Genomic DNA, 21,432 nt, shown 5'->3' with positions numbered 1-21,432 from the left:
AGTCTAAAATGTATTCAAAATGTTGGGATTGACTTCCTAAGGTATGATTTTGAATGCTTATTTTAGCTTGCGGTGGTCATATTTTACAGCACAGCCACCAAAATATTAGACTCATCTTTCCGTAACTGTAACAATTCTACACTGCTGCTGCACTCTCCTTTTTTTGTGCATGACACCGATAGTGAAGTTGTACTTCCACAGGTGTTGATCAACCTTTTTAAAACATTTAAACAGATTCTATAGCACTGCGTTTGTCAGACTTTAATCCTGTACCTTTTCGGGAGTGTCGCATCAACAAACATTCTACTTGTTTGGCTCCAGGGTGGCGAGCAAAGGAAGACGTTCATCCTCCATTTGACAGCTTTCCAGGTAGGAGATGACAGCAAATTAATTACTATAACACACAATCGTGGGGAATCATCTGCAAGAAACACGACAGTGTGTGTGTGTGTGTAAATGAGGGCCAGAGGTATAGTGGACAGCTCCGTAAATTGAAAGCTGATGACACAAGCGAAGGCTCATTAAAGGAGACGGCAGTTGTCCCACCTCAACCCTCCCATCAACAGCTGGACTGACGTAGGCCGGCCCGACAGTAAACCAGGCCTGTTCCGCATCTCTCCCTGGATGTGCTCAAGTCATAATGAAGCTGTCAGTGACTTCACACGCATGCCCCGAGACGTATGCATGCGACCAACACACCGGCGCCTTGCCTGAAAACGCATTTGCAGCCTGTTATTGGATGACTGAAGTAGGCAAAATGAATATTTGCTCTTGTTTATATGGTTGCAGGCGCCGTCGCGAGCTTAACCTTAACATGTCCTATGAAAAATAAACATGACGGGGTGGTCACTATAACAAGTGGTCAGTTATGTGCTGCTTAGACCCTAATATTAGATTTGGCAGAGGCAAAATTAGTGGAATTACAGGTTGGCCTATAAATCTTTAATAAAAAGAGAACAATGACACATTTTATCCTGTAAACATCATGCATATAATTTATACATATATCAAAGGCAAGCTGTAAAATGTCAGAAGTCATCTTGTTTATGTTTAACACATTTAAAACATAAATAATGCCATTTATACTAAGTACTGTCTCAAATGTTTTCCAATGTCGATATTGTAAATGGCATATGCTGAGAAACGTTTCTTGGGAGGAGTAATGGGGTAGAATGTATTATTTTTAAATAAATGCTTTATTTAACCAATTGAAAGCACAAGCCAAACATGGCAAACATCAAGCAAACAAACATCACAGTACACAATCTCACAATAACAAAGGAAAATAAAGAAATAATAAAAAGTTAAATAAAAAATACGCCGGGGGTCTTAAACTAAGAAGTATTAAAAACACCAAAATGAGAACACAAATTAAAGGTCTTGATAGCTTTCTTATTTTTGGAAGTAGAGATTGGCCGTAAATATACATCCATCTCTTTCAAAAACAGAAGAAAAAAAAATTTGGTTTCGACTTTACACATTTACATTTATGAATATAAAACTTAGCAAGATTAATTAAAAAAATATTATTTTTCAAACGAATTGTTATGGTTCAAAAATCCAATTCGGTAAGGAAAGCTCAAAAGTACAAAAGATATTGAGTAATGGGGTAGATGCCACGGCCTTCCGACTTCCGGGTTTCCCACATTAGCGTCGTTTCCGGCCACTGGTGGCCGCGTTCCAACACTGTCGTTCCCCCAACCGATGGACGGGAGCGCGCAGGGCGCCTCAACTCTCTGAAATGCTTCTGTCGTCTGATACAGACACACTCGCACCCGCCGGCTGAAGGGCACGAACTGGGACCCGGCCCACACAACGCAAACAGGAAACGGAAACAAAGCTGATGTGTGAAAACCAGGAATGCAGAACTCCCGCCTCCCCCGTGGCTACTCGCGGCTTCAAAAGTCTTGGCCTATCAGCTATCCAGTTATATATACAGATCAGTGGTTGAGCCGCAAAGACAGAACCTCAACTCCCGAGCAAGGTGAAAATGGGAAGCAGCCGAGAATGATGTGAAATACAAGCAGTTAATTAAGAAGCATACAAATAGCCGAGAAATGCAATCCAAGACCTTTCGTTCTTGTGATTCACTTTGAAACCAACCATTTCCGCGGTAAACCAAAGCAGTCATCATGACGAGTCGCCAGGTGGCGCTAGTGTGCAAAGCGTCGTTCAACAAGCAGAAGAAGAAGGTTGGCTTTGATTGGCGTTTTGCAGATCATAATTGGTGACAGGTGTGCGTTCACAAGGGCATATATCAAACACAGTGCACATGTGCGGTGAAACGGTGACCGTCAGGTAAGTGGATACACCTGCACATGCATGTTTGTGGTTTGGTCCCGTTTCTCACGACGATATGTTTGTTGCAGGATTTTTACACTCGACGACCACAGCAGCGTTTGAGGTGAGCACAGCACGTCACAATTCACTCCGTTTGTTTGATTTAAGTGCTGTTTCTTTTTGCGGTATTTGAAATGTTTTGGGCGTGTATCTGTTTTTTAAATTTATAATATTTGGAAATGCTGGCCATGTTTGTGTTTGTTGTAAACGACACACCCGATGAGGTTTACTTGGGGAATAGAACCGTAAGGGTTGTTTATGTTTAAAAGTATTTTTCGTTTATTGGTTGTCGAATATTTTATTAATGGTGGTATGTAAATGTGTTTTTTTTCTTATTGTATTCTGTAGATAAGTTCCTTGTCAGTTCTGAAAATGTTTTCCCTTTTTTTTTGCGTGTTTTGCAGGCAGAAAGAAGAGTCAAAGGATCAATTCCACAAGTCAAGACACCAGCGGCGCACAAAAGTTATGTACGATGTGTGGGGGCAGAGTGTTGATCTCTGGGGTGTGCCTTGGTTTGGTTTGGTTCTGGATGCCAATTGTGTTCTACGCTAGAAAGGTAGATTTGAAATGAGGGCAGGTTTAGAGAGCTGCTGGTTGGACTCTAATGTTGGTTTGTAGTTGTGGCTTGCCTGGATCCAGAACAGGATTATGTTTGGTGAGGATGGCAATTGAAAGCCAGAGTGTGCAGTGTAGGGTTTGAGGAACGACTCAACCCCCCCCCCCCCTTTTTTTTTTTGTTTCAGGGCTGTGGAGTCATCACATTTTGTAAGGGGTACCAAGAAGAACTGGACCAGGATAATAAGGGCGTATACAGGTAAAGAGTGTGCTAACAAGAATGACATTTTAAAAAGTATGGCAAAGAAATGTAACCCAAAAGTTATTAGTTTTGGTCTAGAGGACATACTTTGCACATCCCGGCATTGGGATATGTTGAGTAATCAGCCCAAAAAGAATAAAAGCAGCAAATGGCTTTCATAATGTACAGCTTGTGTATAGTTGGTGTTATTTTGTAATCTTTTCACTGTTTAACATATAAACACATTACAATATACAAAAGTACAACACATGTCGTAGTTGGTTAGAAGTCCAGTTAACATGTTGAAAATGATTTGGAAGAGGTAAAAGAACGTAACGAGTCCAACTTCCTATTGAGTAAGTTATTTGTATTTGATGTATCAAAAAAAAACGGCTTTATTTAAATTGCATAGATATTAAGAGGACTCGTTAACACTTAACCTATTGCACACGCATGTACATAAAACAAAACACCCCTTTTTATTCATATAGCCAATATCATCAATTAACTGTACTTGTATGATCAATTCTAAAAAAATAGTTTGACGTGTATACACACTTGTGGTAAAAATGATTTAATCTCCCCTGCATTTTAGCGTTTCAGCAAGTAGGACTATAAAAAATTTTTTTTGAAGGACTTGTAAAATGAACAAATGCAATTCAAATGACAGCAAAACATGTATTTGTGATTAACTTGTTGACAAAATAAATCTAAATCTAATCTGCGCTTTGAAAGAATAATGCAACGTTTGGGGAATGGAAAACCTCTTTCCGATGTGAAATCTATCTTGAGACCAGGTTCTTCGACGGGCATGTTTGCCCATTCCTCACGGGAAAAGGCTTCTTTTTATCACATATCGGCCTTGTGTTGAGCAAATGTCTTCTTCACATCCCTTCTGAGATTCTCTACTCCAGGGGTGGCCAAGTTGGGTCCACGAGAGCCACATCAGCCTGTTTTCCATGTTTCTGTCCACGAACACACCTGATTATGATCAGGATCGTTATCAGGATTCAGCAAAGCTTGCTGTTGGACATTAGATTGAGCTGCGCTGAAGGAGGGAGACATGGAAAGCGGGCTGGATAGTGGCTCTCGAGGACCCAACTTGGCCACCCTTGCGACTTCAGAATCTTCCAGCACTTTGTCTGCAACCAGATTTGGAGGCATGCTTGGAATTGTTGTCCTGTTGGGAGGTCCAACGTCTCCCAAGGTTCAGCTTTATCATGAAACGTACACCCAAGATGTCTTTATTGACTTGATGGTACCTTGCACACGCCTGGAGATTGCTTGTCTCCGAAGAAGCAAACAAGAATGGATGACAGTCCACTTGCTTTCGGAAAGGTGTACTTTTCTTTGCAGCGCTTATTCGTTCTTCTCCAGACATGTTGATGGTTCATCAACCAAAAAGTAAAAATGTAGTGTGGTTGCTCCTGAGAAGAACATTCCACGACAGTTGTAGTTTGTCCACGTGGGTTTTGAGTCGACGCTTCTTGTTCTTTGAAGTAAGCAGGGGAGCGCTTACGATTCGAGCATGCGAGGCTTGAGCTCACACTGCACTTGTTTGTTTGTGTCTGGGCTGAAAGTTGAGTACATTCCTCTGACAAATGCGATCACAGTTGCTCAGCTGTCATCCGGGGATCCCCCCCAACCTTTGTACTTGAGGTATCGAAAAGCAGTCACCGACGGCATCCTCTTTCTGACACACCCAGGAAGCATTTTCACTTACCCTCCGGTTGTCTGTCTTGAAATGTTTGTCTTTATATTTTTTTTGTATCTTCATATCATTGCCTGTGAAGGAAAATGACGTCCCCTCTTGACTTGACCATTCCCTGGACGTCATCATTTTGCAAAGACACCATTGACTGTCTGGAAGGAGGAAAAATATCACATTTAATTGACATGGCCTTAAATTTTGAACGACAAGGCTCTGTTAACACCTGATAAAATAAAAAAAATGTTTTAAGGGTTTGACTAAAGTTGTCTGAGAATCACTGAAAGGGCATTTCTTGGTATATTACACAAAATACATTAGTAATTAGAGTTGCGTTGGTGTATTTGACAAGTTCCTATTAGATCTGATTAAGCAAGAAAAAGTGTAAAACATGCTAAGACTTAGCCAGCCACCCACATGTAAAAAGTTTTAGGAACAGTGTCTTGATTAAAAATGATTATTTTCAAATTTGGCACTCTTTTAAAGTGTGTTGTCTGTTTTAATAAAGTGAGAATTTGTTCCTGTGATCTGATTTGCAGGTAGATGCAAGCTACCATGGAGTTTTACGTTGCGGCTGATGAACCCCAGATGAGACACGAGACCAGGTAACACTAGTTCACACGACAAAAAAAACCAACCTTCCTTTGTTACATTAGTCCTGACTCCATTCCCTGTGTTGACGGGTGGAAAGGCATCGCTGGCCGGCTGGCAAGCAGGTCAGTCGCCTCTCTTTTTTTTGCGGCTGGCCTGTTTGCCAGTCGGTCAGCGTTGCCTATTCCACCCGTCGCCACACGGGGAATGGAGCTAGCTAGCTTAGCCTAGCCTAGCTGAGCTAGCTTAGCTAGCCTGCTGCCTTGTTGCGGAGTAAATGGGGACAGGAGGTTTTAACCTACTGTGTAGTGTTTTATTTTGGTCCTGTGATCTGTGTTACTGCTACTGTAATTTGTTTTCGTGATCTCTGTTGCAGGGCAAATGGTCGAGATCAAGAAGCTACCACCACCAGACAAATTAAGAGTATTTTACGTTGCGGCTGATGAACCCCAGATGAGACACGAGATCAGGTAACACTAGTTCACACGACAAAAAAAACCAACCTTCCTTTCTTACATTAGTCCTGACTCCATTCCCTGTGTTGACGGGTGGAAAGGCATCGCTGGCCGGCTGGCAAGCAGGTCAGTCGCCTCTCTTTTTTTTGCGGCTGGCCTGTTTGCCAGTCGGTCAGCGTTGCCTATTCCACCCGTCGCCACACGGGGAATGAAGCTAGCTAGCTTAGCCTAGCCTAGCCTAGCTGAGCTAGCTTAGCTAGCCTGCTGCCTTGTTGCGGAGTAAATGGGGACAGGAGGTTTTAACCTACTGTGTAGTGTTTTATTTTGGTCCTGTGATCTGTGTTACTGCTACTGTAATTTGTTTTCGTGATCTCTGTTGCAGGGCAAATGGTCGAGATCAAGAAGCTACCACCACCAGACAAATTAAGAGTATTTTACGTTGCGGCTGATGAACCCCAGATGAGACACGAGACCAGGTAACACTAGTTCACACGACAAAAAAAACCTTCCTTCTTTCCCTACATTACTCCTGGCTCCATTCCCTGTGTTGACAGGTGGAATAGGCACAGATGACTGACAGGCCAGGCGGCTGGGCTGTTTGCCTGTCAGTCAGCTGTGCCTATTCCACCCGTTGCCACATGGGGAATGGAGCTAGCTAGCCTGCCGCCTAGTAAATGGGGGCCAGGAGGTTTTAACCCACAAATGTGTAGTGTTAAATGTTGTTCTTGTGATCTGTGTTGCAGGGCACATGGGTTGAGAAGCAACCAGCATCAAAGTAATCTTGGTACCTTCCCAGCTGGCCAGGCAGGCTCCAGCTACCAGTGCTGCTTGATTAACTGAAATGTAACTGAGTTCCATTTTGGCTTGTTTGGCTATTTTAAATGTAGTAATTGAGAAAATAAATAAATTAATAAATGAGTTGGAGTTCAATGTAAAAGTAAACGGAATAATCCATTGTATAACAATACCAAACATGCTTTGTTTACAAGACATTGCTAGTTTTGCACTAATGCATTATCCCTAGAAAAAGGGCTAATATTTGGCTATTAGCATCTGCCTTAATGAATTAAAAAACAGAGTTGTTTGAATTGTGATTATGCTCTGTTAGTGCAGTATGTGGTGGACTCCCTCCAGCATTGCCCCATCCGATTGCTTGCTTGTGCAGTGGCTAACTGGCTGGTGAAAGGACCTTCCACTGCCTAAGACAAGCCAGTGGTAAGCTTACACACTTTACTAAATGTTTATTCATTCCTATCTTTTGCCTTTGACAAATTGTGAAATGGCAGTCCATTACTGTGTGTAAATACAAGTGGCAACTGCTTGCAGATCTGCAAGTCAATAATGGCCGTTTCATTTGTTTGTACCACAGCGAAGCAGCTGCATGAGCCATTCAAGAAGCAAAGCACCACAAAGAAGACCACACTTGAGGCTGAATCCCCACCAGCACTTACAATCAATGTTCTGTAATGTTTGAAAACTGTTTAATAAACACATGCTGGAAAGCATTCAAACAATCAACTTCTGGAGTTGTTTTTAAATAGAAAATATTGAACACAATAGAAACAAATCATATCACATTAAGAATGAATAAAGATCAAAAGCACTTATTAAACTAAATATTTATTACATACACATTGAAACAACTGATTGACATTTATAACACAAAAAAAATTACCCACATAAAACATCTCTAAATTTTCAATCATCGAGCATTTTACAACACTATTTCTGCATAGCTGTGGGTAGAATTCACATATCATCAGAAAGATGAAGGCCTTTACATCCCATTTTGGGTTTGGTCTGCTTGGTTCCTGGCTATAAAGACACAACCATGAGTTACCATGGCAAAATTAAATAGCCAGATTTACATTTAAGTTTGTGTCAGTCTTCCTGTTCACAGCACATGTTTCCCCCATTGATGGGAGATGCAGGCATGGGTTAAAATTGTTGGAGGGCCTTCAATCCTTTCCACTCCCTCACACCTAAATACAACAACCAATTTTTGAGCACCAGACCTATGCCATGGGGGAGGAAGCTTGCAGTGGAATTTTGCCGCAGCTGGAACCCATGGGGTTGTTGTTGAATTTGATTATTTTGGGGGTAAGGCTTTCTTTTTGGTGGTAATTATTCCAGTGCTCCAGGTCGCTATTGATACTGCCCAGGGGTGAAGTGCAGTTTGAATGAATTAGATCCGTTTATTTGGGTTGGGTATTTTACAATTGCCTCTTGGGAATGAGTGGTGTAGATTTTGTCCTGTTCATGGGGTTATCTGATGATTGTGAGATTTTAGCCATTGGGTTAAATGCGTGTTTTTCTGAATGGGGTACACTATCAACGGCATCTGCATTTTTTTTCTTTCTTTCCCTCCCCCCAAGATTGTTGATTCTAGTCGGGGTGCCACAGCCTTACCAATGCTTTTAATAGCAGTGTTAATTGGGCATGAGCTTGATGGAAGTGTGGGGTCTTTTTCTGCCTTTGGTGAAAGTTTTGTTGCTGCTGCAATCACGTGTGGGCGTATGTCACCATTGGTTTCAATTTCTGTTGCTGCTCTTGGGTGAAACGGAGCGAGCATTAACCGAAGGTGCTTATATCATTGAGCCAGGTGGCCTTCCGGGCCGGGTGCTGTGCACCTCGTTTACAGTGGGTGGCACATCTAACATATCATTATTTTGTGTGGTTAGCTGGGGCGTATTTGGCCTGCTTTGGGATGCCTCAATATGCTCAGGGTTGGGCTTGTTTGTTTCTGAGTATAGGTTGCAGTAATGGTTATTAAAAACTTCTACATTTCTTCTGGTGATTGTGTGCATTTACCACTTGTCCCTTTGATGGCCGTTGAAGTTGGCTTGCAATAATTTCCCATGGCTTGTTATTGTATCTCGATTGCTGTATTGTTAACTCTGTCTTTTGGGATAACATATCGTCTGGCTGTCTTTTTGGTTTTGGTTGGTTGGTCGGTCCATATTTGGGTTTGTTTTTGTCTTCCGCGTCTTTCCAATTATTATTATTTTTTTTCCCTCTGTTTCTTTTTATGGGGTGAATGTGATGTCATTTATTTGTTAAACGTCTGCCCACTCTATTCTTATGATTTTGTCAAGCTCTGCGTCATTTAGCGGTGTGGTTTTAAGGTATGGGGGACTGGTGCGTGGTCGCTAATAATAATAGGGTGCCAACAATAGATTTATTTGTGGGAAAAAATTATATCCTTGAATATGGCCGGTGCGCCACCGGAATTAAGGTGATTTCCTTCTTTGTTGGGTTTTTGTGTCTCCGGCTGTCGGCGGGGCCGAAATCGTCCATATGTTCCCCTATTACTTTAGTGGGTTGTAATCGCCTTATGCATGTTGTATTATTGCAACCGTCTATTGATGGGTTTGAGACTGTGTTGGGGTCTCCTCCGATGACAATTTGTGGATTTCGCTGCTAAATCAAACCGCTGAGATAAAAATTTGTGTGCGTGGGGTGGGGGGGGTTATCATCATTATTTGGGGCATATGCATTTTGTTGAATATGGTAACCTGTCTGATTATGTGTCAGCCCTCTGGATCTGTTGCTGTATTATTTAGGGTACAGAATTTATTCTTACGTATGGGGATGCAGACTCCTTTTTGTCTGCTGTTATAAGGGGCAGAGAACGCTCGGCTACAATTCTTGTTAACGGTTATTTTTTTTCTTCTGATTTTTGTTGGTGGGTTTCTTGTAGGGGGCAAATGCCTGCTTTTAATTTTAAGGGATGGTCTACATTTTTTTTTTTTTTTTTTTTTGCCTGTGAGCGGGCACCGCAAGCATTCAAGGGAGCCAGAGCTAATTTATGCATGCAAACAATATAAACTCAGTCCTGTGTATATATCTGTATGGGCTGTTTGTTAATATTGGCATGTTATAGGACACAATCTAAGTGGTTGGGTGGTTTATGAGATTTGTGTGGAGTGAGATGTGGCTTGTAAGTGAATATAATAGTGAAAAAACGGAGGGGGGGGGCGGAAATTGGCAGGGGGTTAAACATATAACAATGCACCAGTAACTGGTAACCTCGGCAAGATTTTTGTTGCAGTGTTGTGACAAATGGCAAAGGCAAAGCTAACATTTGCTCGTGTACTCACCTTGCGGTCGCCATCTTGACTTGCCACACCTGTCGCAAATTGCCAGGCCTGGTCAAGCGCCATCCGTTTTACGCACTGCCGCCCTCCGGTGACCTGTCGTGAAGATTAACTACTTTTACCTCAGAAACTGTTGCTTTTCAGAGTCACACATCACAGGAACTTTTGTGTGTGTGTGGGGGGGGGGGGTGTAAAAAAAAGCCTACATATTCACACGTTGCATCCTCTGCAGGTGTACGTTTGTGGGGATGTAAAGGAAAAAAAGGAAGGCCTAAATAAACATTGAAGAATTTTTTGCAGTGATTTTAAAAAGGGGGATGACGATATTATTCAGTTGCCTAATGCAAAATGAATGGATATAAAAAACAATATAGGCTGCAAAAGATATACACGCACATATATTCATAAATGCAAGTTATGCCCTGCATATTCCGGGTGACAATACATGACAATCAGTGTGTATTTTTCTATTGCTTTTCTGCTTTAGCACTACAATTGGATGATGGCTCTTTTTTTCTTTTATGTCTTCTTCTAACGCTCTATCCGATGGCCAAAAAAGGCGCAGGTGTGCGTCCTAAGACGGGGGAGGGGGGGGGGGGGTCTAACATTTAGATTCCACATTCATATCTATTTCGGCTTGTTAATTTATAGCTCTGTTGCCGGTGTGCGCTGAAGCGCTTCATACCTCCACAACACTCTGCGGAGGCTCAGCCCAAATTGTATTTCTGAGCAATTACAGTGTCCGCTGAGTTGTGAAAGCGCAACCACGCAGACACTCAGGGCCTGTGTGATATTTTTAATTGTTCATTTTCTGTCACATTAGTCAACTTTAGCGCTTCCAGGCAGGTGAACTCCGGCTGTCTGGCTTGACGTGGGCAGGACTTTGCGGGAAGGTTCTGTCTCTTAGGGTTAGAGATTCTATTCTATTTTAGTCATGGGTTTGACTCAGCATGACATTTTTTTTGGTGTTGGGGGATTGATTCTAAACCCGAGCTAATCAAACTGTGATTGGTGGCCTGCAACCCGTTCTGTCAACCTCAACACTGTATATTGATGTTGGCTATGGGTGTTACTTCTTAACTATTTTACCTTCTCACCTGCCGCCATCACGAGGGGATGTTTTTAGCTCTGACCCTTAAGTCACCAGTGGCAAAATCCCTAGAAGCAATTAGCCGCCGCAACTCCCACTCAAGTCCTGCTTCGGTCTCTCTCGTCATCATTTTTTTCCTCCCTCAAGTCTCACCTTCCATCCCTAAACTGCTTCATTCATTACCTGCCCTCTCATTATGGTTCCGTTTTCTGCTGGCACCGAAGGCCCAGCTGGCCGCAGCTCTGCTGCCGAGGGGCGGCGCTTCGTCCCACTCCCCCATCCTCCCTTTTCAACCGGGGTCAAAGGTGGCACCGTGCATTGTATTTGGGATTATTACCTCTAAAGTGCTATCGCATGGAGTATCATTAAAAGTCAATGCATCTTGCTCCCGCCCTGGCTCACCCTGCCGTCGCACTCCTTAAACACACATACTCATTTTGCGCGCACCCTGCACATCGCCGGCCATTTAACTACTAAAATACGACCCGTGCGCAGATAAATGTCACAGGGCCATCTATCTGTGAGTGTTAAAACTTGCCTAATGGAGATGACATATTACCGGCCTAAATGACTGCAATAAAAGCCGCCGCCGTGCCTCGCGGCCGCGCCATGCGCTGCCGGTGTCTGCTCGGCAGAAGGCAGCGAGCGAGGGAACAATGCGCGTAAGGTCATATCGGGCTGAAGTCTTCTAATTGAGTGGGAGAAAAGTAACAAGGAGATATTTCAAAAGGCACTCGAGGAGACACGTGACCTTTGACCTCTTGGCCATAAGTTATGAGCCGGATCGATTCCCGTGCGTGTCGATGCTGCCCCCCCGGCGATCGATAACGCTGCTTCAATCTCTCCGGGGGGAGGCGGCGCGGATTCCCTCCTCCTCCTCCATCCCGTCCATCTCCTTATTAATTACCCTCCTCTTGCCATGCGTGTCTTTCTCTCTGAGTGAATGGAGCCGTTGTAATTGCTTCTCTCCGGAGCAGTTACGGGCGTCGCAACGGAAAGCGCTTTTGCATTCCAGATGAGCGGCGATGAAGAGCGGGCGGGCGGGCGGGCGCTGCCCTCCTGCCACATACTGAGCAGCTTCACGTGCTCTTTTTCTATACCTCCCCTCCCTCCTCCGCTAATCTGTTAACCCCCCCCCCCCCTTTCCTTCATGCCTGCCTACTTCTTATCTACCCACCCCCCCCCCCCCCCCCCCCTTCACAGCACGACTCCCCTTGCATTGTCTTTCCTCAGAGTTCCAAGGTCGGCGGGAGCTTGCTCATCAGAGCAGGGTTTATTACGTTTAATGCAGGTATGGATGAGCCAATTTGTGGGTGTGTGTTTGTGTGCGGGCATATCCAGAGACTTGCTAATGTGAACATAAATACTCACCCACTTACACACACACACGCGCGCATACGCACGCACACAAGGGTGGGGGCAGTGGGGATGCTCTGCTTCTAATTTCTAGCCTTTTCTTTTTTGTGATCAATACAGTTAAAACAGCAAATCAAGCCTAAGAAATCCCACCGTTGCTTGACATGCCCCCCCCCTCCCCGGGGGAATTTGCTCACCTTTAGTAGCATTACTTACAATGAGTGTGTATGTGTGTGTTTCTAGCGCATAATAGAAATGACAAAGTGCGCATGGGTACGTTGCTTGAAGGGTGAGCTGTAGGTTGGTTTGCGCAAGTGATGGACTCTTCACTTTCACTCTTGGAAATTCCCTATTCCCATAGCCATTTACCTTAACCACATGCCTGCCAACAGAGGGCTCTTAATGCATTGCAGGCCACCATAAATGTATTTTGTCGGTTTCGGCCCGATGCGTGATATCCTAAATTTATCGCTGCATGCATTTTATTTAATAATCCCGTGGGGAAATCCTCCTAAACTGTTTTGAAGTGGGAGTCAACCTTAACCGTTTCTTGACAATAGTTATATGTGGCCTCGCTAGTCTAAACATGGCGTTCTGATTCATATTACTTTTGGTTTACGTATACATACTGTATGCCAATATTCTGAATGCATTAATAAGCAGCTTCACCTATTTTGGGTGTGCTGGGCGGGAATTATTATGGCATAGCACTGCATCAGCCCCAAAAGATGCCGGCCTTCCAGGCATCTGCCCTCTATGCCAGATGGCCAGTCCTGCCATGATTGAATGCCATTTGTAGCATTGATGCCGTGGATATAAAAAGTCTACACACCCCTGTTCAAATGACAGATCTGTGTTATGTCCATCCATAAGTTATTTTATGCGGTAAACAAAAGTGGTGAGCTGTCAACAAGGGCAGATAACAGCTGATTTTGGCTTGGCCTGAAGATGATGTATTTATTCTGTGTGGCCGAATGTTGTGGACAGAAAGCAAAACTAGTTGGATGGAGATGGCTGCATCTTCGTTCTGTAGGCAAATGTTGTGCACGTGTATGCGTCACACAAGCAATCCTCGTGTGTGTGTGCGTGTGTATGTGTGAGGATTTAGACCTATCATAAAGGAATTCTCCCCCCCCCCCAGCCAGTAGCTCATCCTGACACTTTTATACCTTTTTATTTTCAGGCCCATTGCAGCCAAGCCCAGAGATGTGATTTATACTGCCTGGCAGCATGGGCACTGCAGCAAGCAAGACAGATGGAAGGAGAGAGGTGGGAGGAGGGGGGGGTAGTGAGAGAAGATGGTGTTGAGTGTGTGTGGGTAATAAAATAGGTGATATGAAGAGAAGAGGGTCAGAAGAAAGAGAATAGACAGAACGAATAAGAAGGGGGGGGGGGGGGGGAGAAAATACCGTCCTTTTGCTCCTGTCTGCCACCCCCCCCCCCCCCACTCTCTCTAATGACTTATTGGCCATGTCTGACTCGGAAAGAGAAGCCCCGAATCTCTCTACCATCCAGGCGCCTCAACAGCCTAAATCAACCACCCCACCCCCCCTCCCCCAGGGCAACGGGACACGCCTCCTCCCCCTCCCTGTGTTTGCGTGCCTAAGGTGTGTGAAATATTCATGACGCTGCCATTGATTGGAAATGGGTGGTATTATGAGGCAGGGGGTGTTGGGGGGGTGTCTCTGACGGGATCAGGCTGTGGGGAAGACAAGGAGACAGCTCACTTTCAAGGAACATGAAGGGGGGGGGGGGCAGACAGGTGGACAGAGGTGAGGCTAAAAGGATAGAGAGGGGTGTGTGTGTGTGCGCGTGCGCGTGTATGTGAAAGATACCTTTCTGCCAGTCGTGCTGTCTCTCCGCTGCACCATCTCACTTTGTCACCCTGTCGCCTAAGAGAAGATGAGATGCCATGCCCGCTGTCATTCATCTATCACTGAAGATGCACACATGCGCACACACCTGCGTACTGTGCCGTCGTCATTATTGTTGTAATCCCACATGATTTCGCCAAGCGTGCGTCCGTTTGATTCAGAGGGAGCAGTGGGTCATTTAATGCGGGCTCCTCCGCGGCGAGGGTCACCTGTAACAACAGCCAGGGTTAATTGTAACAATCATAAAAAGCGCCCATTCGCTAATTATACCCTAATTTCTCCCGTCATTAATGTAATGGGGTCGTTTATAACGTTTCGACGCGGTCTTTATCACTTGCTGTAATTCTTGCTATAAGTGAAGATGGATTCAAGAGGCAAACTAGGGTGACGGGATCCAACACAAACAGGCATAATGCTCGCTGTTGACTGGCGGTCTTCCAGAGATTGGCGTTCATATCCAATAGTATGTTATGATTTATCTAGTGATGTGGTCCGTGGCTGATTTTAACATGTTCTATGTGATCTAGAGGTGCGTGGTTACGCGCTACATTGATTCCATTACATTAATTTGGGTAGTTAATGCAACATTTTATTTGCTATTGGGATTACAATAAGCTGTATTAAATTTCACTCACTACTTTTATTTGTATCTATTGTTGCGTGTGCAATTTTTGAGTCGTCAGAGAGACCGTCACGTAACTCAAACATGGCAGGAACAATGGAGGAAAATGGCATTCATTTCTACAAACTATGAAACGCATGAAATAAGGTCAACGTTTCAGCCTCCAACAACTCCACTTTTACCTTGAGAAAGTATGATTTGGTTTTCTTAGTCATCTCTGCATAGCAAGCCTACTCTAGAGCAGACGGGCCCAAATTTTGGGTGTCATTGACCCATGTAGTAGGTCGGTCACTTTGACCCAGCTTTCCCAAAAAATGGACAGTTTTGTCCTAAGCAACCCAAGACATTTCACCCTAATTGGGTTACTTTTTCGACCTCGCTGTTTTTAGAGCGACTATTTCAGCAGTGTAGGCAAAATCATTCAATTCAGGGCTATTTTTGTGGCTGAATTTTGCTTTATTTATGGGTTTTGTGAAGACTATTTCATTTAACATCAATATTGTTGGCCAATATCGCATTCATTATTTTATTTGGTCTATTTGACATTCATGCTCTGATTAAAAAAATACTCACCAGTGATTCAGTATTTGAGTATTTTTTTCACCATTTACTTCGTGGAATTCTTTTTTATATAATAAGAATATAAGATATATAGAATTTGCTACTTTTCTTTGGAGGTCTAGTACTTTTTTAAGGAGGGGTGCTTTTTACTTTTACTTGCGTCACATTCAAAATTAACAGAGCTCCTACTTTTGCACAACCCCCTTGATGTGATCATGATAGGACTCATAGTTGCCAGACTATTTTCTATGGTTCAGGAATCGCTATGATGATGTCATATAAAAATCAGTGTAGTGATAATGGAATGAAGTTAAGATGCTATTGCATTTATTTTCTAATTGTAATTTTAATTAATGACATGGGTGACGTGCAGTCCAATCCGGTCCAGAATATAGGGGGGGAAACGGACTAAGTTTAAAGACTCAGTGTTTGTAACTACCAGTATTTATTTATTAATTATACTCTTTCCCTTCCGGAGTAAGCAGCCCAAAACCTTACCGTTGCCTTGCCTCGCCTTTTACACTTGTTCAGAAATTCTCAATCCAATCTCGGCTTGCAAGTGGCTCACATTCCAATCTTTCCAATCATCCCCATATACGCGCGCCCTCTGATTTGTCATCTCAAGTATAGCCTTTTTGATTGATGCCGTTTTTTCTATTGAAGTGCTCTAACGCAGATTTTATGTCTCGGGCATGACTGGCAGCTTTTATGGTGGTGCCTGTAACCATTTTGATGGCCTTAGCAGCATTTAGTCCATCTTGTGCTGCAAGTTGGAGACAGATCATAACGATCCATTTTGGGGAGGGTGGTGTTTGCTGGTGCTCGTCATCAGACGTTAGGATGCTATGCCATGCCATTCTAACGGTGGTTTGGTTCCTTAAATGTCTTGCGTCCTCAGGCAGCTTGTATAGGCTGCTTTTCGATCGACATTTATTTTTGATGCAACTATTTCTTTTTCTGCATGGTCTCAATTGATGGGATGCGCTACTTGCAGCTAAAATGAACGGCAAGCACTTTGTAGTTTTCTGTCTCTTAAGTGACGCTACGTTAAGCTAGGCTATGCTACTTTACATTATACTCGGTTGAGTGACGTTATACTATTCTATATGCTATGCCTCATTATGGTCCTAAAGCTTTGTGTAATATATCCATATACGTGAATTTACAGATATATGAATTTATATATTTTTCATGCAGGTAAAGTAGCTAAAGTAGTACATCTAATTATCGCGTGGCTAGCTTATCACAACGTTGCTTCTAATCAGAAATCTTGATGTTGATTTTATACTTTCTTTTCACAATGTGTTTGTGGCGGCAGTGTGGAGGCACCGGGTGAATAATTAGCCAGGCAGGAAAGAGCGTGACTTCAACTAAAGCGTCCATCTCCATTATAGCGTCTATACAACATGTCGCCCAGTGCTACTGTGCGGCTCGTTAAAGGCTTTTTAATTGTTTCTGGATGACATTGGGCCTCATTGGCACGGAGGTATAATGTTGTTTTTGTCTCACGCTTAACTGATGATTATCTATTTAGCAATGGAGAACAAAAACAGATGCTAATGCAATTGCGTGAGTAAAATCAAAGACATATAGTAATACCTCCATAACATTCACTAATGAATGAATAAAGTGGTTTAGAATCGATTTGAAATGTTTGTAATGGCCAGAAATAAATACCTGAACAATAAGCCAGGCTTCGCTCTCGCCCCTTTTCTCAAGGCGGGAATCTTTAAACCGCCAAACACGTGCCCGGAGGCTTCGTCATAGTCTGCACGACGGGCCTCAGCAGCATGATGAATTTGATAAATCCCCCTTATCGCCCTGGGAGACAATTAAAACGCATGTGACAGGGGTCCCTATCTCCGCTCTCCTCCTGTAGCGCTTCATTTAGAAGCCATTTGTCTCCGCTATGGATTTCCTATTTTTAATGGCGCGCGTACGCGGGGATCGGGCCGCGCTGAATAATAGATGCCTTTTTGCTTCCCTCTCTCTTCCTTTTCATTCCCGTTCTTGCTCATTTCCTCATTGTCAGGCCCCACGGGGAGGTGTCGGCGTCACTCTCGGAGAGCAAGGTGCGCCTCGCCCCGCGTTCGCCGCGTTCTGGCAGGAGGCTATTTAATCTGTAAAAGCGACTATTGGTGCAACCCGGTGGCAGACGCTGAGCTGATATCAATGGCGCAGCCCCCCCGCGTTTATCGCAGGAAAGCAAGGCCGCTGCGTGGCGATGTGATGTATCGCCTTGGCTGAGCGCGAATGAATAGACTAGTAATTATCCCGTTAAAAGGGTAGCCAGACAAAGAGGGAGCCTCGCTATAATTTAAATTGTTTTGTTTCCCCCCAGCAGTCCGAGCCCGAAACACTGACTGACATCACGCGATGGGGAAAATTGAAGCTATTTATAGCCTGAGACGTTCAGCTAATTGTAGAATTTAATAAGGTTTCTGGAAGACTGGTTTCTATATAAGCCGGAGGCGTGCGCGTCCTATATCTCCCCTCGACGTCTTCCTTCAGGCACCGTGGTTGCGCGTGTCCCTGTGTTCCTCCATGCTTGACTTCCATCTCATCATCTTTCCTCCCATCGCATAAAATCTATCTGGCGCTAATACTGCTCTCACTTTGCCCGCGTGACTCCGATTGTGCGATCCTCTGCGTGTCACAGCAGCTTCAGGTTGCGCACGTATGTGTGTGCGATTACCAAAAAGGATGCGTCCAAGTGTGTGCGCCTGCCGTCTCGTCTGCTGTGAGACAGGGGTAATTGAGCTCAGAGGGTTTTCTGTCTTTGGTGGCAGAGGGGAAATTGGAATCTTCAGAATCCATTAGAGAGGCCCTTAGACGGCCGCTCTGTGTGTTTGTGTGCGCTCATTTGTTTAGCGGCACGCAGACAAGAGGAGGCATGTGTGTCCAAACCCCGGCGGAGTCGGGCGAGGAGTGTAAAAATAACGCGGAGAGTCACAAATCAAGTGAAACTTTCTTGCTTGCTTTGCAGCGTGCACGCCGAGAGGGTCCCCGGCGTCTCGGCTGGCTCTCCACATCAAGCCGCTGAGCTGCTGGGGAGGAGGTTGAGGAGGAGGAGGAAGGTGAGCGCACAGCAAACAGCGGGTAATCAACGGCAGATGGTTGCACGCGTCCTCCCTGCAGAGCTATCATTCACCTTCTCTTTCTCTCCTCACTTCCTTCCTCATGTTGTTGACGTTTTTTTCCTCTTTGGTCCCGTTTTAAATCCGTCTACATTGCTACTAGCCTCATCCTAGCTAGTGCTAAGCTAGTTTGTCTCTTTTTGGTTCGGTATCCAAGTTTGAAAACTCACTTATGGCGTTAGCTGACAAAAGCATGGCGTTAGCTTACCAAATATTCCCATGACTAATAATACATAGAGTTTAATTACATTAATATTATTCCTCATGTTCTACCCCAGGCAAACGAGGTGAGCTGATTTGACCTTTGACCTCAGTGCAATTTTAAATGTTTGTTTTTTCGGCTATGAGAAATTTGGGGGTCAAACCTTTTTTATCTCCTGGAATATTGTTCAGGTGATGTTGTAGTAATCATTTTAGCAAAGTTAATTTGACAATGTAAAAATAATTCGTGATGCTTTCAAGGAGTTTTAAATCTTATTGGGCCTTTGGTCAATAAGTCTACCAATAAGTCTACCTCTTGCTTTGATATAGAGCAAAAATTTTATTTTGTAGTATTTAAAGCGCAATAGAATTATGTTATTTTGGGGGGGGGGGTCTCCTTAAAAATGCCCGTTTTATAATGAAAATGATTCTAATGCACAACAGCAAGACGAGACAATTTTTTAAATCCACATTGATCATGCCAGACTTTTTGCCTGTCATTCTTGTTTGTTTCATTGCCATAAAATATGGTTCTGATGTTTGATTCCCACACAATTTGGCAGCTCTGACTAGGCCCCCCCCCTCCTTTTTTTTTCTACTGCTTGCCGATTTTTGTGGTTTCTTTGTTGGATGTCTCAGTAACTCCATGATGAATGGCCATATGCCATTTGACAAACACTTTTATATCCCGCTCACGATGCCTTACACAACACTTTCATCTACAGCCAAAAATGGGGCTTCACTAATATTATTATGATGGTTTTGTTGCATCAGATGTACATAGTCACAAATGATTACACTGTCACTTACATATACACGGTCACTTGCTATGTAAGCATACAAATATGTATTCTTGTTGTTAAAGTGCTAGCCTGTGTCTGTGTGTGACAAAAGTCAAAGCCATTTACATACATAAGCAAAATTGTCAACTGGCCGTTGGTAAGATAACATGTGCGCTGCAAATGTTTCAAATCTATGATTGGTTGTGTCCCCTCGGGAGTGGTGGTTTCTTAAAAATTGCTTACGCACGCACACGCACACATGTAATTAGTTCCAAGATGAGATCAGGTAGTGCTACTTTTTACGAAGATCATATTTATCGCGTTCCACTCAGGTCATAATGACTTTTAACAAAAAGGCCCCCCAACACTAAACAACCACATTTTGGAAATTCCAAACCCTTCTTCTAACGCAGTTGAAAAAGTACTGTGCTGTATTATTAGTAAGTATTATTTCAAGTGGAGAAGTTCAATACCACTACTGAGTAGTCGCTGATAAGATAACAAGTACTGATATGACTAGTACTTTTTAACCATACAATTTCTTGAATCATTTTTAAAGGTACCTACATGTCCTAAAGGAATATTTCCTAAAGATTGCATGAAATTTATGGATTTTTTTTTTGGTCTTCTCGTCTTATTTCTAGTTCCTGATTGTATAATGGCCACGAGAGCGGCTGATACTGATAGCGGCATCCGCCGAGAGTACTCATCCCTATACAGTAGTATTGTATTTTTTATAAGTCCCACTAAAATAGTGGATAAAGTAAAATAAAGTAGCTCTACATGCGTATTTTCATTCCATAAATCAATGAGGTTTCCGCCCAACATGTGTGTTGGGGAGGAAAACAAACCTAAATCAATAGTCCCACTGTTGGTACTTCACGGCTTCTTTAGCTGGTGTCGCAATGTGTATAGAACGGTGATAATGGTTCAGTGAAGGCGATGTATGTATACATAAATATATATGTGCTTTCAGTACGTGTATTTTAGTGCGTATGTGTGTAATGATTAGCCTGCTCTTAATGGGAAAATAACGTCTGAACCACTGGGTCGTTTAATCCATCTGAGCTGATTCTGTTTCCATCACAGCTATTGATCAAGTCCAGTGACAAATCAACAAGAGTTGGGGTGTTGGACGGCTTGCAATATGTGTGTGTGTGTGCGTGCGTGTGCGTGTGTTTGTGTGCTGTTCAGGAGACCACCTTAAGCAACCTTTCACCTTGTGGCAAACAGCGCAACAGTAGAGTCCAATAAGCTACTCTCCGTTCATTTTCTTGGCCGTCATTCCGTCATTTGTTTTCCGTCTTTATCTCTTCTCCTTTTCTATCTCACGCTTATCTTCCCTTCATCGCTCCACCGCCTCTCACCTCCTCCCTATCTCCGTTCCTTAAGTGGTATTGGCTATAAAGGGCCAGCAAATCAGTAGCTGATTAATACTGAATTTTGGGGGCCATTTGTCTGCACTGTTGGCCCTGTCTGACTCTCCACCCCTCCCTCTTTTTTCCTCCCTCCCCTCCCTTGCCTCCTCCCCTCAGCAGTGATGAATGAGCGGCCGATTGCCGAGGGATTAGAGCAGGGGCGTAGCCAGACATTTTTCAGTAGGGTTGCCAGGGACAGGGTGACAACACCTCAGTGAGGGGCGGCAGTGGATTGGGATCACCTAAGAGGCACAAAGAACAACTACTTACGTTAATTTGTTGCAGGGTAGAGAAGGAGCCGGTTGGAACAGGAGGCACCTTGGAGAATCACAACAGGGTCATAAGTACAAATGTGTGTATTAAAAATCAAAGTAACAGTCACAAAAGTAATAGTGTGCATTCAT

General features: G+C 43.7%; 2 long non-coding RNA genes across 10 annotated transcripts in view; one reads left to right on the top strand and one right to left on the bottom strand.

Annotated features, from left to right (window-relative positions):
- The first annotated feature begins 72 nt into the window (after positions 1 to 72).
- Positions 73 to 7,408, top strand: LOC147157839 (uncharacterized). The gene is made up of 12 exons (XR_015091299.1): positions 73 to 201; positions 322 to 369; positions 1,764 to 2,298; positions 2,370 to 2,404; positions 2,745 to 2,995; positions 3,084 to 3,154; positions 5,384 to 5,449; positions 5,812 to 5,905; positions 6,273 to 6,366; positions 6,634 to 6,733; positions 6,999 to 7,105; positions 7,260 to 7,408. It is a non-coding gene; the product is annotated as an uncharacterized LOC147157839 (long non-coding RNA).
- The window catches only part of LOC147157838 (uncharacterized), a 72,088-nt gene continuing 53,976 nt past the window's right edge, over positions 3,321 to 21,432 (bottom strand). For 7 of the 9 annotated variants that reach the window (XR_015091291.1, XR_015091293.1, XR_015091292.1 and 4 more), the window contains 5 exons: positions 21,299 to 21,346; positions 14,396 to 14,516; positions 14,269 to 14,325; positions 9,991 to 10,083; positions 3,321 to 4,999 (listed from right to left, as the gene is read on the bottom strand). This is a non-coding gene — a long non-coding RNA (uncharacterized LOC147157838). Of the gene's footprint in view, positions 5,000 to 7,685; positions 7,873 to 9,990; positions 10,084 to 14,268; positions 14,326 to 14,391; positions 14,517 to 21,298; positions 21,347 to 21,432 lie in introns of those variants that run through there. The other 2 variants (XR_015091296.1, XR_015091298.1) reach the window with 2 other exon arrangements.

Source organism: Leptonotus elevatus, chromosome 19, assembly GCF_054856555.1.
Source record: "Leptonotus elevatus isolate MCC_2025b chromosome 19, RoL_Lele_1.0, whole genome shotgun sequence".
Taxonomy (NCBI): domain Eukaryota; kingdom Metazoa; phylum Chordata; class Actinopteri; order Syngnathiformes; family Syngnathidae; genus Leptonotus; species Leptonotus elevatus.
The sequence above is the reverse complement of the archived record's forward strand: the minus strand, read 5'-3'. Positions and strand labels throughout refer to the sequence as shown.